The following is a 19651-nucleotide window of genomic DNA, read 5'->3' as shown; positions in this document are numbered from 1 at the left end:
GGCATAAAGAGAGATAAAGATCAATGGAACAGAGTAATGAACTCTGAGGTAAGTCCTCTTATATATATGCTCAAACAATCTTTGACAAGGATATCAAGACTATACATGGAAAAAGGATGTTTTCCATCAACAAATAGCAATGGAAAAATTCATGTCTACATGCAAGAGTGAAGTTGAACCTTTCCAAACCCATGTAAAGAAAAATCAACAAAATAAAGACCTAAACATAAGAGCTGAAACTATCCCACATAATTGCTGAGGGCCATTGCCAAGTAGGAATGACGCATCAAAATTTCCTTGCTAGCGTACCCCATGTTAAATGGATTTCGCTGTTGACATTGCATGTAAGGTGACCTTGCTCAAGGACCAAGGCGGATCCGGGTTTAGAGCTGATCAGGTTTGAGGAAGTATCCCGGTCCTTGAGTTTAAGGCGTTCCCGGTTTAAGACAATAGGGGTTTTAGGGAAGTTGGAGGTTGAAGATTATTGCTGCTGGGATTAGGGTGTTCCTGCTGCTTGTTCCTGTTGAGTTCTCGTGAGATTCAAAGTATATTGGAAAAAAGCCTCGTGGAGTAGGTGAATTGGGCGGCAGCAGAACTTGGATTTCGGGAGAACGTGTTTGTAGAGGCCAGTGTGAGTTCGGGAATAAAGGATTGCTGTTTGAATCTACAAGGTGTGTGGTGGCTCGTGATCTTGTGCCCAGCCAAGACATTGGCACATAATTACTAATGAAAGGAAATATAGTTAGTGTGTGTTTATGGTAAGATCAAAAAATACAGATTATAAAGAAGAAAGCATTTCTAGGAATAAAAAAAAAAAGCCCCATAATGATGCATTGCAATTCACCGGAATATATAATTCTGAAATTATAAACACCCAATAACAAAGGCTTGAAAGTTAAGTATGGCCTTGTTGCCTCTGGGTGGGAGCTCTAAGGATCTGGGTTTGGTTTGCTACATGCAATTCTTCCTTCAGAACTGCTCCTTATCAGCCTAGGTCCTGGGTGAGAATGATGTAAATTCATGGTGACAAGGAGCATGAGCAAGAAATATACCTTTGATGATTTTTTTTTGTTTCAATAGCTTTATTGAGTATAATTGATATAATGAACTGCATGTATTTAAGTATTTGAGGTATAATTTTATAAGTCTTGATATAGGTATGCATCAGAATCTTAGGAAATGAATGGAGAGGCCTCAGTAGTTTTTAAAGAACTGCATGAAAATACCTCAAGAGGTTCCAGCATCCACTCAAATTGTGATAGAAGTTTCTTTCTTACAGCCTGGATGAGGTTGCAGACTTTGATCGGATGAATTACAGAAGACTGTAATTTGAATCTGAGAGGAAGATATGCTTTAAAAGTCCTCTGTTGTCATGGTGACTACAAAAGGGCACACTGTAACACATGTGGCTCTAATAGACTCATCCTGGAAGCCAGCAAAGCTCAAGTCTTGCTCTCAGGGTCAAATTTCTGATTAGTAATGACCTTATTGTGTTAATAAATTGCTAACTCAATAGCCTCAACTTGTTTAAGATGTCAACCTTAGCCTTCCTGAGAAAGAAACCATATCAGAGCCAGGAATTGTTGAGCCAGTCACTTCATCTTGGCTACCCTGAGATGGTAACTCTATACTGGATGTGAATTGTTGAGTCAGTAATCCGAACTCTCTGGATATGTTAGACCTTCTTCCTCAGTGACTAAGGGGATTTGTAAACCTGAAAAACTTAGAGGTAAATATAGAGAAAAAAATAAAACCTGTCATATTAATAATTTTGTGTTCCAAATAGCTTTATGTGTGTATGTATGTGCTTCATTCTTAAAGGATAATTTAAAAATACAGCATATAGAGCAGCAGGAGCAGCGGCCGCGGGAGGGTTGGTGTGGAGTGGGGCGGTGGGGTCCTGTGTGGAGAGTGGGGCGCGACTCCGAGACCGCGGGCGGAGGCTGCGCGCAGCCGGATCCGGCACCCATAGACGCGACCCATGGGTCCGCCAGGGTTCAAGCCGCAGGAGAGCGACTCGGGAACAAGTGTGCGAGAGGAAGCGGCGGTGGCGACGCAGGGCCCGGGGTGGTGACAGCAGGTCTAAGTTCAGCGAAGAGGGAGTGTCTGAGAACCAATGAGAACTTGGTCTGCAGCATTAGCAGGTGGTATCCTCGTGGTGCCCTTCTCACTGGGAGCACCTAGATTACCCTAATATCAAAGATGCCTACTTTCTGAGATCAGAAAGCCACATGATCCCTTCCAACTCTGAAATCCTGTGATCTCCAGCTAATTTCAGATGAAGAAACAAGTATTGGGCCAAAATAAAAGAGAAAATATGAAGCAAGCAAATGAGAGATCACAGAAGGGTTTTGTTAGCAGGGATTATTAAACTTCCTCAAAAACAATGGTATTAAAAACTATGAGTGTTGGATTCCAACATGGCGGCGGGCGCAGAGAGATCAGCTGTGCAGGCATAGGGAGTCATAAACAACCTAAATCTGTTTGCTCAGGATCACTAGGCAATGCTGAGCTGACGAGGATCTGGGGCAAACAGTCTGGGCCTCTCAGAATACACTCTGAGCCCGGATCGGCTGAATTCAAGCTCCCGTTCGCCTGCTTCCCACAGACAAACAGCTGTGACTCAGCACTAATCCATCCGGCTGAAACAACTGGTCAGCCCTTCTCATCCTATGGAGGTAAATGCCTACCGAGCCTTCATAGGTAGTGGCCACAGGTTTGAAACGGGGCTTGGGAGAGACAGTAAGGACCCACCCGTTGCATTGGTCACCCGGCAAAGGGAAACGAACTGTCGCCATTTGCAAGAGATACCACCATGGCAGAGAACTGACGTCATCAGACTGCGGCGGAGGAGATAACTTCATTGAAACCTGCGGCTACAGGTGTGTAATTCCCTAGCCTTCCCTCTCCACACATCGGGGAAACCTTAAGGGCCCCTCCAAGCTCTCCCGTGAGCATGATAGCCAGACCCAGGGAATCAGAGGTGGCGGGGGACCCGTGGCCCGGAACTACCGCTCCCACCAGTGCTGATAGCTGAGGTCTCTTGCATCAGCTACCGGGGGAGTGGCTACCGGAGGGCAAGTAAAATTCGCTGAGGATTCTCAGCCCCAAGCTCTACAAACTTAGGGTCTGAGGGAATGGCAAACTGGAAGAGTGTGCCCAGTCGTTCATGAAAACAGGGCTCCTGGGAGCAGCAGACCTGGTGTGTAGCCAGTATTGTGATGAGCGACACCCGTGAGAGGGGCCTGGCTAGAGGAAAAGTGGGGAAGTGACTAGACACAAGAGGAGGCCCTAGGCACTCAGGATTGGAGACTTGCCCAGTCTGGGAGGAGCTGCTGCACAGTAATTGGTTCCTGCGTATTGACAGGAGAAACTTGGCCTGGTGGGCACAGCACCACCTACTGGAAGAGAAGTTAATCAAACTCTAAGACTGCATTTATTAGTTTTTTTTTTCTTTTCTCTTTTTTTTTTTTGATTTGGGTTTTTCTTTCATTTACATTTTTCTTTCTTGTTGTTTTTTTAAATTTTTTTTTACAATTTTTTAAAATTTTTTTTCTTCTAATTTTAATGTTAATTTTTTTTATTATTTTTTTAAATTTTTTTATTTTTTTATTTCATATTTTTTTCTTCTTTTGTCTTTTCATTTCTTTTCAATTATCTTATCCCCCCTTCCTTGAATTCTACCTGCTTACTCTCATTCTCTTTAGTGACTTCTTCCCTTCCCTTCTAATACCTTTCCTCCCAAGCATCTAATAAATTTATAGGAGTAAACAGTAACTCATCAGTCAAACAGAACAAGAAGTAACATGAGCAGCTTCAAAAAGCAAGGAAGAAAAGGAGTACAAACAATGCAGGACAGCCTAAATATTCAGGAGGACCTAGAGTCATCAGAAAAATGGTCATATAAAGAACTCAAGGAACACCTTAGACAGATGGAATGGAACCTTAAAGAGGATACAAGACAGCACATTCAAGCAGCGAAAGAACACATTGAGAATGAATTACATAAACAGATAAAAGAAGAAGTTAAGCAACTTTATCAGGAGATAGAGATTATAAAAAATAATCAAACAATAATTCTAGAAATGAAGGAAACGATAAACCAAATTAAAAACTCAATCGAGAGTATCACTAACAGAGTGGAGCAAGTAGAAGCCAGAACGTCAGATAATGAAGACAAAATATATCATCTTGAAAAGAGTCTAGCCAACTGAGAAAGGCTGGTAAAAAATCACGAGAAAAACATCCAAGAGTTATGGAATAACATAACAAAACCAAACTTACGAGTCATCGGGATAGAAGAAGGTACAGAGATTCAAACCAAGGGAATGAGTAACCTGCTGAATGAAATAATTACAGAAAACTTTCCAGAAATAAAAAAGGAAACAGATATACAAATTGAAGATGCATACAGGACACCGAGCACACAAAATCACAGTAGACCAACGCCAAGACACATTGTTATGAAGATACCCAATATACAGAACAAAGAGAAAATATTAAAAGCTACAAGAGAAAGGAGACAGATTACATTCAGGGGTAAACCAATAAGGTTATTTATTTTCCCATTCCCCTCACAACCTCTTATATGTAATTTTGTATAACAATGAGGGTCTCCTTCCATTTCCATGCAATATCCCTTTTCTCTCCCTTTCCCTCCCACCTCATGTCTCTGTTTAATGTTAATCTTTTCCTCCTGCTCTTCCTCCCTGCTCTGTTCTTAGTTGCTCTCATTATATCAAAGAAGAAATTTGGCATTTGTTTTTTAAGGATTGGCTAGCTTCACTTAGCATAATCTGCTCTAGTGCCATCCATTTCCCTGCAAATTCTATGATTTTGTCATTTTTTATTGCTACATAGTACTCCATTGTGTATAGATGCCACATTTTTTTTTTATCCATTCATCTATTGAAGGGCATCTGGGTTGGTTCCACAGTCTAGCTATTGTGAATTGTGCTGCTATGAACATCGATGTGGCAGTATCCCTGTAGCATGCTCTTTTAAGGTCTTCAGGGAATAGTCCGAGAATGGCAACAGCAGGGTCAAATGGTGGTTCCATTCCCATCTTTCCCAGGAATCTCCATACTGCTTTCCAAATTGGCCGCACCAATTTGCAGTCCCACCAGCAATGTACAAGTGTACCCTTTTCTCCACATCCTCGCCAGCACTTGTTGTTGTTTGACTTCATAGTGGCTGCCAATCTTACTGGAGTGAGATGGTATCTTAGGGTGGTTTTGATTTGCATTTCTCTGACTGCTAGAGATGGTGAGCATTTTTTCATGTACTTGTTGATTGATTGTATATCCTCCTCTGAGAAGTGTCTGTTCAGGTCCTTGGCCCATTTGTTGATTGGATTATTTGTTATCTTATTGTCTAATCTTTTGAGTTCTTTGTATACTCTGGATATTAGGGCTCTATCTGAAGTGTGAGGAGTAAAAATTTGTTCTCAGGATGTAGGCTCCCTATTTACCTCTCTTATTGTTTCTCTTGCTGAGAAAAAACTTTTTAGTTTAAGTAAGTCCCATTTGTTGATTCTTGTTATTAACTCTTGTGCTATAGGTGTCCTATTAAGGAATTTGGAGCCCGACCCCACAATATGTAGATCGGAGCCAACTTTTTCTTCTATCAGACGCAGAGTCTCCGATTTGATATCAAGCTCCTTGATCCATTTTGAGTTAACTTTTGTGCATGGCGAGAGGAGGGGATTCGGTTTCATTTTGTTGCATATGGATTTCCAGTTTTCCCAACACCATTTGTTGAAGATGCTATCCTTCCTCCATTGCATGCTTTTAGCCCCTTTATCAAATATGAGATAGTTGTAACTTTGTGGATTAGTCTCTGTGTCCTCTATTCTATACCATTGGTCCACCTGCCTGTTTTGGTACCAGTACCATGCTGTTTTTGTGACTATTGCTCTGTAATATAGTTTGAAATCTGGTATCACTATACCGCCTGATTCACACTTCCTGCTTAGAATTGCTTTTGCTATTCTGGGTCTTTTATTTTTCCATATGAATTTCATGATTGCTTTATCTATTTCTACAAGAAATGCTGTTGGGATTTTGACTGGTATTGCATTAAAACTATAGAGAACTTTTGGTAATATCGCCATTTTGATGATGTTAGTTCTGCCTATCCATGAACAGGGTATATTTTTCCATCTTCTAAGATCTTCTTCTACTTCTCTCTTTAGGGTTCTGTAGTTTTCATTGTATAAATCTTTCACCTCTTTTGTTAGGATGATTCCCAAGTATTTTTTTTTTTTTGAGGATATTGTGAATGGAGTGTTTTTCCTCATTTCCATTTCAGAAGTTTTGTTGCTGATATACAGAAATGCCTTTGATTTATGCATGTTGATTTTATATCCTGCCACTTTGCTGAATTCATTTATTAGTTCTAGTAGTTTCTTTGTAGACCCTTTTGGGTCTTCTAGGTATAGAATCATGTCGTCTGCAAATAGTGATAATTTAAGTTTTTCTTTTCCTATTTTTATGCCTTTAATTTCTTTCGTCTGTCTAATTGCTCTGGCCAGTGTTTCGAGAACTATATTGAATAGAAGTGGTGATAGAGGGCATCCCTGTCTTGTTCCAGATTTTAGAGGGAATGCCTTCAACTTTTCTCCATTCAGAATGATGCTAGCCTGAGGCTTAGTTAGCATAGATAGCTTTTACAATGTCAAGGTAAGTTCCTGTTATCCCTAGTTTTTCTAATGTTTTGAACATAAAGGGATGCTGTACTTTGTCGAATGCTTTTTCTGCGTCTATCGAGATGATCATATGGTTCTTGTCTTTAAGTCTTTTGATGTGGTGAATAACATTGATTTCCGTATATTGAACCATCCTTGCATCCCAGGGATGAATCCTACTTGATCATGGTGCACAATTTGTTTGATGTGTTTTTGTATTCAATTCACCAGAATTTTATTGAGGATTTTTGCATCTAGGTTCATCAGAGATATTGGTCTGTAGTTTTCTTTCTTTGAGGTGTCTTTTTCTGGTTTCGGAATCAGGGTGATGTTGGCCTCATAGAATGAATTTGGAAGAGCTCCCTCTTTTTCTATTTCCTGAAATAACTTGAAGAGTATTGGTATTAATTCTTCTTTAAAGGTTTTGTAAAACTCCGCTGTATACCCATCCGGTCCTGTGCTTTTCTTGGTTGGTAGTCTTTTGATTGCTTTTTCTATTTCATCCATTGATATTGGTCTCTTCAAATTGTGTGTATCCTCCTGACTCAGTCTGGGCAAATCATATGACTTAAGAAATTTATCGATGTTTTCACTATCTTCTATTTTATTGGAATATAGGTTTTCAAAATAATTTCTAATTGTCTTCTGTATTTCTGTAGCATCTGTTGTGATATTGCCTTTTTCATCCTGTATGTTAGTAATTTGAGTTCTCTCTCTTCTTCTCTTCGTTAGCATGGCTAAGGGTCTGTCGATCTTATTTATTTTTTCAAAGAACCAACTTTTAGTTTGGTTAATTTTTTCAATAGTTTCTTTTGTTTCAATTTTGTTGATTTCCGCTCTGATTTTAATTATTTCTTGCCTTCTGCTACATTTGCTGTTGTTTTTCTCTTCCTTTTCTAGGGCTTTGAGATGAAATGTGAGCTCATTTATTTGTTGGTTTTTTCTTTTTTTGAGGAATGACCTCCAGGCGATGAATTTCCCTCTTAAAACTGCTTTCATTGTGTCCCATAGATTCCGATATGTTGTGTCTGTATTTTCATTTATCTCTAAGAATTTTTTGATTTCCTCCTTTATGTCTTCTGTAACCCCTTGATCATTCAGTAACATATTGTTCATTTTCCATGTGAAGTAGGATTTTTCCTTCCTTCTTTTATCATTGGTTTCCAGTTTCATTCCATTATGATCAGATAAAATGCATGGTATTATCTCCACCCCTTTATATTTACTGAGGGTTGCCCTATGGCATAATATATGGTCTATTTTTGAGAAGGATCCATGTGCTGCTGAGAAAAAAGTATATCCACTTGATGATGGTTGATATATTCTATATATGTCAGTTAAGTCTAGGTTATTGTGATATTGAGTTCTATATTTTCTTTATTCAACTTTTGTTTGGAGGATCTGTCCAATGGTGAGAGAGGTGTGTTGAAGTCACCCATAATTATTGTGTTGTGGTCTATTTGATTCTTGAACTTGAGGAGAATTTGTTTTATGAATGTTGCAGCACCATTATTTGGTGCATAAATATTGATAATTGTTATGTCTTGTTGCTGAATGGTTCCTTTTAACAGTATATAATGTCCTTCCTTATCCCTTTTGATTAACTTAGTCTTGAAGTCGATTTTATTCAATACGAGGATGGCCCCCCCTGCTTGCTTACGAGGACCGTGTGCGTGGTATATTTTTTCCCAACCTTTCACCTTCAGCCTGTGTATGTCTTTTCCAGTCAGATGTGTTTCCTGGAGGCAGCATATTGTTGGATTTGTTTTTTTAATCCATGTTACCAGCCTATGTCGCTTTATTGGAGAGTTTAAGCCATTAACGTTTAGAGTTACTATTCATATATGGTTTGTACTTCCAGCCATGTTTGATTATTTATCTTTTTTTTAAATTTAGTTTGTTTCTCCATGATTAGCTTTCCCCCCGCCCTCTGTCTTTACTGAGGCACTTCCCACTGATGGTTTTGGTTATTGTTTTTCATTTCTTCCTCGTGTAGTGTTTTGCTCAAGATGCTTTGCAATGCTGGTTTTCTGGCTGCAAATTCTTTTAACTTTTGTTTATCATGAAAGATTTTTATTTCGTTGTCATACCTGAAGCTTAATTTTGCTGGATACAGAATTCTTGGTTGGCATCCATTGTCTTTCAGTGTTTGAAATACGTTGTTCCAGGATCTTCTTTCTTTCAGCATCTGTGATGAAAAATCCGTTGTTAACCTTATTGGTTTACCCCTGAATGTAATCTGCCTCCTTTCTCTTGTAGCTTTTAATATTTTCTCTTTGTTCTGTATATTGGCTATCTTTATAACAATGTGTCTTGGCATTGGTCTACTATGATTTTGTGAGCTCGGTGTCCTATATGCATCTACAATTTGTATATCCGTTTCCTTTTTTATTTCTGGAAAGTTTTCTGTAATTATTTCATTAAGCAGTTTACTCATTCCCTTGGTTTGAATCTCTATACCTTCCTCTATCCCAATGACTCTTAAGTTTGGTTTTTTTATTTTATCCCATATCTCTTGGATGTTTTTCTTGTGATTTTTTACCAGCCTTTCTGAGTTGGCTAGACTCTTTTCAAGATGATATATTTTGTCTTCATTATCTGATGTTCTGGCTTCTACTTGCTCCACTCTCTTAGTGATACTCTCATTCGAGTTTTTAATTTGGTTTATAGTTTCCTTCATTTCTAGAATTATTGTTTGATTTTTTAATAATCTCTATGTCCTGATAAAGATGCTTAACTTCTTCTTTTATCTGTTTATGTAATTCATTCTCAATGTGTTCTTTCGCTGCTTGAATGTGCTGTCTTGTATCCTCTTTAAGGTTCCATTCCATCTGTCTAAGGTGTTCCTTGAGTTCTTTATATGACCATTTTTCTGATGACTCTAGGTCCTCCTGAATATTTAGGCTGTCCTGCATTGTTTGTACTCCTTTTCTTCCTTGCTTTTTCATGCTGCTCATGTTACTTCTTGTTCTGTTTGACTGCTGAGTTACTGTTTACTCCTATAAATTTATTTGATGCTTGTGAGGAAAGATATTAGGAGGGAAGGGAAGAAGTCACTAAAGAGAATGAGAGTAAGCAGGTAGAATTCAAGGAAGGGGGAATAAGAAAATTGAGAAGAAATGAAAATACAAAAGAAAAAAATAGAAAATAAAAAAAGAAAAACATAATAAAAAAATAAAAATTAAAATTAAAAAAAATTAAAAAAAATTTTTAAAAATTTAAAAAACAGCAACAAAACAATGAAAATGAAAAAAAAACTCAAATTAAAAAAAATTAATAAATACAGTCTTAGAGTTTGATTAACTTCTCTTCCAGTAGGTGGAGCTGTGCCCACCAGGCCAATCTTCTCCTCTCAATACGCAGAAACTGTGCAGCAGCTCCTCCTCCCAGACTGGGCGGGTCTCCAATCCTGAGTGCCTAGGGCCTTCTCTTGTGTCTAGTCACTTCCCCACTTTTCCTCAAGCCAGGCCCTGCTCACCGTGATGGTCACCAAAATACTGGCTACACGCCAGGTCTGCTGCTCTCGGGAGCCCTGTTTTCATGAACGACTGGGCACACTCTCCCTGTTTACCTTTCCCTCAGACCCTAAGTTTGTAGAGCTTGGGGCTGAGAACCCTCAGCGAATTTTGCTTTCCCTCCAGTAGCCACGCCCTTGGTAGCTGGTGCAAAAGACCTCAGTTGTCAGCACTGGTGGGAGTGGTAGTCGGGAGTTCTGCACCACGGATCCCGCACCACTCCTGATTCCCTTGGTCTGGCTATCGCGCTCACAGGAGAGCTGGGAGGGGCCCTTACGGGAGAGCTAGGAGGGGCCCTTAAGGTTTCCCCGCTGTGTGGAGAGGGACGGCTAGGGGGTTACACACCTGTCGCCACTGATTTCAATGAAGTTATCTCCTCTGTCGCATTCTGGTGACATCAGTTCTCTGCCATGGTGGTATCCCATGCAAATGGCGACAGTTCGTTTCCCTTTGCCGGGTGACCAATGCAACGGGTGGGTCCTTACTGTCTCTCCCAAGCCCCGTTTCAATCCTGTGGCCACTGCCTATGAAGGCTTGGTTGGCATTAACCTCCGTAGTTTCAGAAGGGCTGACCAGTTGTTTCAGCGGGATAGTTTAGTGCTGAGTTACAGCAGTTTGTCTGTGAGAAGCAGGCGAACGGGAGCTTGAATTCAGCCAATCCGGGCTCGGTGTGTGTTCTGAGAGGCCCAGACTGTTCACCCCAGATCCATGTCAGCTCAGCATTGCCTAGTGATCCTGAGCAAACAGCATTTAGATGGTTAACGACTCCCTATGCCTGCACAGCTGAAGAGGTCAGAGACTTGATCTCTCCGCGCCCGCCACCATGTTGGATCCTGGTCAGTGTTCTTAGCCTTGAGTAGAGGGTGGTATGTGACCCAAACCTTCATTCCTGAAGAGTCTGAACTATGCAAAGTCTTGTCTGCATTAGGTTGTAATTTCCAATTGAGCATAATGATGGAGCATGGTAATACTAAGATATGCCCTAAGGGATCTCATATATTCCAGAAACATGCCTCCTTGCCTCCATTGTAGAGTAATAGCCCAATTTCACCTTGGTAGTCCACATCAATCATCCCAGCTAACTGTAACTCTCTTTTTGGCCTGTTGACGCCAATTCATGGGAAATCCAAAGTGTCTGGGTAGCACTCTTTAAGTTATTATTCAATAGAGTCGTTATTGTCTTTCCTGGTGGAAGTATTCCTTACTCTGAAACTAAAACCTCTAGACCAACATAGCATAAATTAATGGAGCAGGAAGCAAAAATTTTGCTAGTGAGTCACTGGGGTAATATGAGTGGTGCCACTCCCATTTCCTTCCTTGATTCCTGGAACCATGAATACTAGTTGTGTATAAAACAGTACTGCATGTCGGGCACTGATTCAGAGCATACAAAGTCTTTTGGAGAATCTTTTTTGTAGAGCTCTAGCTCTAGCTCTACAAAAAAATTGCAATCTGTAACTGAGTCTTCAAAAGGTTATTCCACCATACTTTTAAAAATTATTTTAAGATGGCATCTCACTGTGTTGCCTAAGGTGGCCTTGAACTTGAGATCTTCCTACTTCAGCCTCTTGAGTAGCTGTGATTACAGATATGTACCACGCACCTGGCCATTCCACCTTTGTATTAAGCCAGCTGCTTTGGGATGGAGAGGACCATGGTAATACCAGTGAATTCTGTGATCATGGGCCTACTGCAGCACTTTTGTAGCTATAAAGTGAGTTCCTTAGTCAGAAGCAATGCTGAATGTAATACCATGATGGTATAAAGCATTTTGTAAGTCTGTGTGGAAGTATTGGCAGAAGCATTGCATGCAGAGAAGGCAAATCCATATCCATAGTGTCTATTCCAGAAAAGACAAAATGCCACCCCTCACATGGTGAAAATGGTTCAAAATAATCAACTTGCCATCAGGTAGCTGGCTGATCACCCCCAAAGATCACTTTCTACTAAGGTGTAGTAGCAGGCTAAGAGTTGTCTCTCAAAAAGAGAGTCATTATATGTGAATGATGGCAGGACCTTGTTTCACATTGGGGGGCTCAGTATGGATATCTGCATTGCTGGCAGATAGGGCACTCAGAGGTAGATGTAGTCTGGAAAGCCTTGATGAGTGGAACTCCAGGCTGCTGAGCCTAAGCATAACCTCATAACTGCCACCATGCCCACTTTGTTCATGAAGCTCATTGGGTGAGCACAGATGTAGTTGGAGAAAGAGGCTAATTTGCATACACAAAATAGTTTATCCTATTCACTCAATTATTAAAATTCTCCTCTGTTGACATCATCTTTTGATGAGTATTCACATGGGACATAAATATCTTTCATGTCTTTTGGCCCTCAAAGAAATCTATCCACATACCTCTTCCTCAGATTTTTTGACAGATTTTCAATCATCTTCAGGTTCCTGGCCATCCAGTCAAACCACTGGCAATAGCCTATAAGTCAATATATCTGTATTATTGCATGTATAGGTATTTCTCCCTTCAAACAAATGGTGCACTAATGGTGTACTGACTGAAATTTTGCCCACGAGGCGATTTCTTTTCACCATTATCCTTAGGTATGTCATAGGGGCTATAATGCTGCAGCTATGCACTTTCCAATTGTACTTTCATATCATAAAGAACCATCTTTCAACCAAGTTATTGTAGGGAACTCTCCCATGAGGCCATAGATACAAGTTGGGAGAGAGAAGGCTATGTAGCAGGAGTGAGAACCATGGGCTTTTGGAATACTCCATGTAACTCACTTGTGCCTTCAGGGCCTATTCTGGCCCAATCACATATATACAACATTCATCTGATAATGGAGTGTTGTGCACACCCAACTTTATGGCTTGGAATCAGATAACACCAGTTTGTGATAAGCAGCTGGATCATGGAGTAGATTGATGGACTATGGTCAAGCATTCAGTTTCTACTAAAGTAAAGTAGTAGGCCAAGAAATGTCTTTCAAGGGATTAAAATATGGCATAGGACTGGAGGTTGGTCAGTAAAGAGGTATTGCTGCCTTTTCCAGATGGAGGAAAACTGCTTCTGGTGGGCCTATTGGATGGGGATGGGGGGGGCGTAATTTCCATATCTATCTATCTATCTATCTATCTATCTATCTATCTATCTACCTACCTACCTATCTATCTACCTGGTATACCAGGTACCAGGGGCTGTGTTAATTTGCTCAAGCAACCAAACAAAATCTGGTACAGCAACTGCAATTGGAGTCACAGTTTAGTTAAACTTATGATAATCCACAGTAATTCTCCAAGATCCATTTGTCTTCTACTCAGGTCAAATAAGAAAGTTGAATGGGGATAGTGGGAAAGAACATTTCTGCATCTTTTAAAGCCTCTACCACAGAGATTGACACTGATCTCTGTTATACAGCAAAGGCAATTTTGTTTTTTATTACAATTTTCTCAGAGGTAGTTCTAAAGGTTTCCATTTGTCTTTTCCACCATAATAGCCCTCACCCCACATGCCAGGGAACCAATGTAGGGATTTTGCTGGCTTATAAGTATGTTTATTTTAAGTATACATTCTTAAACTGGGGAAATAAGCATAGGATGGGTTGTGAGATCCATTTGATCCACTATGAGATGGACTTGAACTAAAACTCTATTGATTACCTGAGCTCCGTAAGCACCTATTTTGACTAGAGGGCTATAGCAAGGTTTTGGGTCTGTTAGAATAAATATGAGTTCAGAGCCAGTATCTTTTTTTTAAGAGAGAGTGAGAGAGGAGAGAGAGAGAGAGAGAGAGAGAGAGAGAGAGAGAGAGAGAGAGAAAGAGAGAGAGAATTTTTAATATTTATTTTTTAGTACTCGGCAGACACAACATCTTTGTTGGTATGTGGTGCTGAGGATCGAACCCGGGCCGCACGCATGCAAGGCGAGCGCGCTACCGCTTGAGCCACATCCCCAGCCCCGCAGAGCCAGTATCTTAACAGTCTCCAAAAGGTCTGATTATTTCCTTTTCCCCAATGCACAGTTACCTAGTAAAAGACTGTTAAGTATTTTGGGGGAAGGTAGTGTGTGGGTCCTTCCACAAGGGGATCTAGACACTCTTTCATTAAGGGGTTCTGGGTTTGTAAGCTGGCTCAAGTCTGAGAATAGATTGAGGGATCATGACATTAAAAAAAAAAAGGATTTGAGTTAGACTTTATTTATCTGTCCTGGGACTTTTCATATCAAGTAAGAATATGGTAGGTTTTCTATATATTCTACATTTAGGAACACCATGATTAAAGCAGTCAATGGCATAGGTATGTGTGAGTTGGTGATTTTGATCACCTCTGCTGTCCATTTTGATAATGATTCCTCTTATGACTTTGGCAATTGAGTGCTGCCACTTTGTCCTTGCCACCTTGGGATTCAACTACTCTCATTACACTTAGGTTTTACAACTGAATGGCTGTGGTTCCCACTATAAGTTATGGCTACAGAGAAGAGTAATCACAGAGTTCTTCAAAGATATTTAAGCTCCACCTATTAATTTATTTAAAACTATTGGTGAAAAGTTTATATTCTATATAACACCACCCCAGTAAGGATTAGTACAGCTTAAGTCCATTCTAATATTTCAGTCTGTCCAAGTTTTTGAATTCCTTCTTCTATATTAAATCAAGGGAAACAAGGCATTTCCAACTCACTCATGATGGGGTGCTATGGTTTGGATAATGTTTGAGAGTGTCTTGCAAGGGTTCATGTATTTAGAACTTCATCCTCAGTGTGGTGATGTTGGAAGTGGGAAGTGAGAAGGTTATTGAAAGTGCTGCCCATGGAATCAATTAGTGTAGTTCTCATGGGACACTGGTTAGTTCTTACAAGAGAGTTGTTATAAAAGAGCAAGCCTGGCCAGGCATAGAAGCACACACCTATTATCCCAGAGATTCAGGTGGCTGAGCCACAAGGATTACAAGTTCAAAGTGAGCCTCAGTAATTTAGCAAGACCCTCAGGAACTTAGCAAGACCCTGTCTCAAAATATAAAGGACTACAGATGTAGCTCAGTGGTAAAGAGCCTTTGGGATCAACCCCCAGTACAAAAATAAATAAGTAAATAAATAAAGCCTGCCTGCTGAGGGCCATTACCAAGTAGGAATGACGCATCGATTTCCTTGCCAGCGTACCCCATGTTAAATTTGCTGTGACCTTGCATGTGTGTTTGAGAAAGATGACCCTACTCAAGGACGAGGGTGGATCCAGGATTAGGGTGTATCCTGCAGTTTGAGGAAGTATAGTATCCCGGTCCTTGGGTTTAGGGCGTTCCCAGTCTAAGACCTTGGGTTTTAGGGAAGTTCGATGTTGAGGATTATTGCTGCTGGAAATAGGGCGTTCCTGCTACCTGAGCTCCCGTTGAGCTCTCGTGAGATTCAGAGAGCATTTTGGGAAAAAAGCCTCGTGTAGTGGGTGAATTGGGTGGCAGCAGAACTGGGATTGCCCCAGAATGTGTGTGGAGGCCGGTGTGAGTTCGGGAATAAAGAATTGCTGTTTGAATCTACAAAGCTGTGTGGTGGCTCGTGATTCTGTGCCCAGCCAAGACTGCGGCACCTGCCCCGCCCTTTGCTGGTTTCTCTCTAGCCTCCTGTCTCTCTCCTTTTTTATTAGATTATTTATCTAATTTGTTATACATGATGGCAGAATGCAATTCATTTCATATTATACATATAGAGCACAATTTTTCAAGTCACTGATTGTACACTAAGTATTTTCACACCATTCGTGTCTTCATACATGTACTTAGGGTAATGATGTCTAACTCATTCCACACATCATTCCTACCTCTTTGCCCCCTCCTTTCCCCTCTCTCCCCTTTGCCCTATCTAAAGTTCCTCCATTCCTCCCATGCTCCCCCCAACCCCAATTGCCATTATGAGTCAGCATCCTCATATCAAAGAAAACATTCAGCCTTTGGTTTGGGGGGATTGGCTTACTTTACTTAGCATTATATTCCTCAACTACACCCATTTACCTGCAAATGCCATGATTTTATTCTCTTAATGCTAAGTAATGTTCCATTGTGTATATATCCATTCATCTACTGAATGGAATCTAGGTTGGTTCCACAATTTAGCTAGTATAAACATTGATGTGGCTGTGTCCCTGTAGTATGCTGTTTTTAAGTCCTTTGTGTATAAACCTAGTAGTGGGAGAGCTGGGTCAAATGGTGGTTCCATTCCAAGTGTTCCAAGGAGTCTCCATAATGCTTTCCAGATTGGCTTTACCAATTTGCAGTCTCACCAGCAATGTATGAGTGTGCCTTTTTTCCCCACATCCTCGCCAACACTTATTGTTGTTTGTATTCTTTTTTTTTTAAGAGAGAGAGAGAGAGAGAGAATTTTAATATTTATTTTTTAGTTTTTGGCAGACACAACATGTTTATTTGTATGTGGTGCGAACCCAGGCCGCATGCATGCCAGGCGATTGCGCTACCACTTGAGCCACATCCCCAGCCCCTATTGTTTGTATTCTTGATAGCTGCCATTTTGACTGGAGTGAGATGAAATCTTAGAGTAGTTTTGATTTGCATTTCTCTAATTGCTAGAGATGTTGAACATTTTTTCATATGTTTATTAAATGATTATATATCATCTTCTGAGAGGTGTCTGTTCAGTTCCTTGGCCCATTTATTGATTGGGTTATTTGTTTCTTTTTATTTATTTTTTTTTTGGTGTTAAAGTTTTTAAGTACTTTACATATCCTAGAGATTAGTGATTTAATAAAAAAAGATCAGGAACAAGGTAAGGTTGTCCCCTCTTACCACTCCTTTTCAACACTGTACAGTATGTTCTAGCTTATGCAATGAGACAAGAAAAGGAACTAAAAATATGTAGATTGAGAAGAAATAAATAAAAGTGTCTTTTTTGCAGATAACAAGATGAGCCAAGTACAAAATCCTTAAAAATCAACAACAACAACAACAACAACAAAAACCTTTTTGGAACTAATAAGTGATTATAGCAAGTTTGAAGGTACAAGGTTAACAAACAAAAGTCAATTGCTTTGCTATATACAAGTTATTAATAAGTTTTCTGTCACTATAACAAAATACTTGAGATGATTCAGTTATTAAATGAAAAGTTTCTTTTGGTTCATATTTTAAATATTCCAGTCCAAGACTGGGTAGACAGACCCATTGCTCTGGATGGAATTCTATATTGCAATGGTGGGGAGGACATGGCAGAGCAAACCCATTTCTATCACACGCCAGGGAGCAAAAGAAAAAGAAGAAGTGGTCTGGGTCCCACAATTCCCTTTGGGGCGTATACCAATGACATAATGACCTCCCACTAGGCTTCACCTTTCAAAAGTTCTACCACCTCTGAATAGCACCATACTGGGGACCTCACTTTAATTTAACACATGGGTCTTTGCAGGACATTCAACATCTTACCATAGCCCTAACAATGAACAAGTGGAAGTTGAAATTTCAACTCATTACTGTTTATATGAGCACGTGAAATGTAAAATACTTAGGTGTAAATATAACAAAATAAGTAGAAGATCTAATATCTGTGGATCTGGATCACTGTGGTATATTCTTGAATATATGTAGAACAGTATAACAGATTTTTTTTTTACATGACAATATTGGGGCTGGGATTGTGGCTCAGTGGCAGAGTGCTCGCCTAGCATGTGCAACGCCCTGAGTTCAATTCTCGGCACCACATAAAAATCAAATAAAGATATTGTGTCCAACTATAACTAAAAAGTAAATAAATATTTTTTAAAAATGTCAATATCATGTACTAGAAATTAAATTCCTGGTAAATGTTTGAATTTAGGATGAAAAAAGTTTCCTAAAATTCTTTGTAGGGAGTATGTGGGCAAAATGTTTGAAGATAACTACTCTAGGAGAAAGAGAGATAAAGAATCTGTTTTGAGACAGTGAAGGAAGATAAAACCTAAGATATCTTAAGTTAGGGTCACCACCACTCTCCTCTTGAGCTTTAAATCAAAATCAAGCCTTTTTTCTATGAGGCATGGAGGCCAGTCTTTAGAACAAGAATGGGACAAAAACAGTAAATCCAAGAAGGAAAGAAATCCACTATCATTTAATAAATACCCTTAGATTCTTGCCTCACCTGCTGCTTAATGCAAACATGTGTGGGATAACTTTTGCAAGAGATTGCAAATTTTAGTTAGGGGAGAATTGCAGTTCCTTTGCTCCTTGACAAAAACTGGGTAAAGGACAGCTTAGGAATTTAAATGGACAGGTCCTTACCTGACCAGCTATCATTTCAAAGCATCAGCCAAGGCCTTTAATAACTTGGTAGGGAATGGGACAAACTGGTTGCAGCCAAGGCCTGAGGTGGGGTGGGGAAGAGGCCAAGGGACTGAGGTGACTAAAAATCAATTTTAGGTTATGTTGCTGTGATTTGAATCCTTTCTCCCTCAAACTTTTCATAAAGGTTTATGTGAGTCTCAGACTAGGATATTCAACTGCTTACTTGATGTCTTTACTTGAAAATCTGATAGGCTTCAACTCAACACATCCAAAACCTTTTTTTATTTTTCCAAAACCTAACTCTTGATTCTAACTTCCTTAAGGCTCCTATTCCCAGTTAGCCCCACCACCATTCATTCAGTTAATCCAGCTATTATTTATTTTTTTCTCAAACCTCATAGTTGATCTCATCAGCAAATCCTGTTGGCTGAAATACTGACATACATCCTCACTCTGACTACATACATCTACTTGTTGCTGTTACCTGAGACAAGCCACCATTGTCTGTCACCTGGACAACAGCAACTGCTTGAGACTAGTATTCCCATTTCTGCTTTTGCTCCCTTACAGTTTATAGCATCTGGATGAACCTTTAAAAATGTAAATCAGATTGTGTCACTACTCTGACCAATATTCCCCAGTGACTTCCCATCGGCATTGAAATAAAAAACAAAATTCTCATGTGATCTCTGAGGCTTTACATAGAGCCTCTCTCACCTCATCTACACGTCACCCCTGGTCCAGGTGCCTGGCCTCCTTGCTTTTCCTCCAATACACCAAACAAGGTTCTGCCTCAGCCCCTGTGAACTTACTAGAAGTTTTGCCCTAAGATATATGTATGTTGTACTTCTTTCAGGTCTTTGCCCAAATATCACTCCCTTAGGGAGGGTCTTCAAGTGATTTCATCTAAAACTGACCCATAACCCCCTCATGGCCCTCACAATCCATCATCCTCTCTATTCCTAAATTGACTTTTTACCCCTGTAACACAAATCACCATTTGACTCTTTATTATATTTTATTAACAGAATGTAAGTTCCATGAATATGATTTTTTTTTTTACTGCTGCATCCCTGGCACCAGGTAGGTGCTTAAACACATGAAATGAAACTAAGGAAAATATTTCAGTTTTATGACAGGAAACAGCTTGCACTGGGAACCCTGCAGAAGGTGGTTTTAGGGGATACCAACCATCAAAGCTGGAGGAGACCTTAAAAATGGGAGAGAATCC

Source organism: Spermophilus citellus, assembly GCF_964194105.1.
Source record: "Spermophilus citellus genome assembly, chromosome: 9".
Classification (NCBI taxonomy): domain Eukaryota; kingdom Metazoa; phylum Chordata; class Mammalia; order Rodentia; family Sciuridae; genus Spermophilus; species Spermophilus citellus.
The sequence above is the reverse complement of the archived record's forward strand: the minus strand, read 5'-3'. Positions refer to the sequence as shown.